The following is a 1738-nucleotide window of genomic DNA, read 5'->3' on the forward strand; positions in this document are numbered from 1 at the left end:
AATCATTATGATAGATTTCTAGACAAGGCAATGATGATGGACGAAGATGAAGCTTCAAGCAACGTGAAAGATCCATGGAGGCTATGCACAATGAATCAAGTAGAAGAAGTAAAGATGCTCCTTGGTCTCATCCCTATTTCATAATCTTGTGTGATGTTCGCCGTTGTTCAATGCCAACTCTTCACATTCTTCATCAAACAAGCCACCACAATGCAACGTTCCATAGCACCGAATTTCAAAATCCATACCGCATCACTTCAAGGAGTTGTTAGAATCGTAATCCTCTTTTGTGTTTCAATCTACGACCGAGTTTTCGTCCCCATTGCTAGAAAATTCACCGGCCAACGGTCCGGCATAACATTTTGTCAAAGAATTGGAGCCAGCCTAGTTCTGTCCGTACTAAACATGGTTGTCCCAATAAGGATATAGTGGCTTCTGCCACAATATGTTATTATTGGCACGTCGGATGCGTTAACAGCGATAGGATTTCAAGAATTGTACTACGATCAGGAGGAAATGAGAAGTTTGGGAGCAGCGATGCTTTCCGTTGTTTTTGGACTCGGAAGTTTTGTTAACAATAGGATTATAGTTGTTGTGGTTGCAATCAGCTCAAGATTTGGTGATAAATGGTTGCAAAACAATTTGAATAAGACTCATCTTCATCACTTTTATTGGGTTCTTGCTGGATTAAGTGCTATCAACCTATGTATTTATGTGTGCATTGTTAATGCTTTTGTGTATAAAAAAGTGTACATGGTTAATTGCTGTTTTTGTTTTCAAACATTGTTTCACTTCAATCGAACTGATCAAAAATTTAATTTTCGATTAATTTGATTGAACCGACTAATTCGATTTGATTTTTAAAATTATGCTCACAAGTCCCAAGTGAACGATAAGAATATCATTATGATGAATGTGTATCTGAATAAAGAATAAATAAATATATAAAATATTGGAATGATTCTATTAATGCTTCAATGGGTACATGACCCCTCTATCTATGGAGTGGCTATCCCAAAAAAATGTCTGATTTATTTCAGACCAAATTAACAATTCCGGATTGAATTGTCAAAATCATTAAAACAATAATATTTTTCTTTCAAGAGGATCAGATGTTAACTATTTTAATTTATTTTTCAAATGATTATCACGAAAAGAGAAATTTTAAAAATTAAAATATGAAATATTTGCAATTGTTACACCTAATTACATGAACTAATGGAAGATTTAGGAATCTCATGGAAAAACATATAGTTGTTGGCATATCGCTCTTGTTTAATTATTTTTCATTCTAATTTATTTCCTTTGATGAATGTACATACAAGAAATAATCCAAATTAAAAATATTAAAAAAAATGAGGGAAAAAAAAAATCAAATTGGCACGTTGAATAAATTATTAAAAAAAAAGACAGGGTTGAATGTTTCGACGTGAAGCAACAGAGTTGGTTCTAAACATCTGAAAATTCAATATGGTTTATTTGGTCAAAATTGGCTCTTAAACATATACAAGAGGCCAAACATTAAATAGTATGAAAAGAAAAAGGGAAAAGAAAAAATCGATTTCTGATTTTTTAATTTGTGGATATTTATTTTTTTAAAATCTAGACGCATCAATTTTTAAGTCTAATTTATCCTATTTTAAAAATTTTTTTACGTGTGTATTCATATCAACCAGATTAATAAAACAGGAGTTATGTTTGATTTTAAACATGATGAGAGATCAATATGTCTATTTAA

At 31.5% G+C, this 1738-nt stretch overlaps 1 pseudogene; it reads left to right on the forward strand.

The window, feature by feature from the left end:
* On the forward strand, nucleotides 1-834 carry LOC110268506 (annotated as a pseudogene).

Source organism: Arachis ipaensis, chromosome B10 (assembly GCF_000816755.2).
Source record: "Arachis ipaensis cultivar K30076 chromosome B10, Araip1.1, whole genome shotgun sequence".
Classification (NCBI taxonomy): Eukaryota; Viridiplantae; Streptophyta; class Magnoliopsida; order Fabales; family Fabaceae; genus Arachis; species Arachis ipaensis.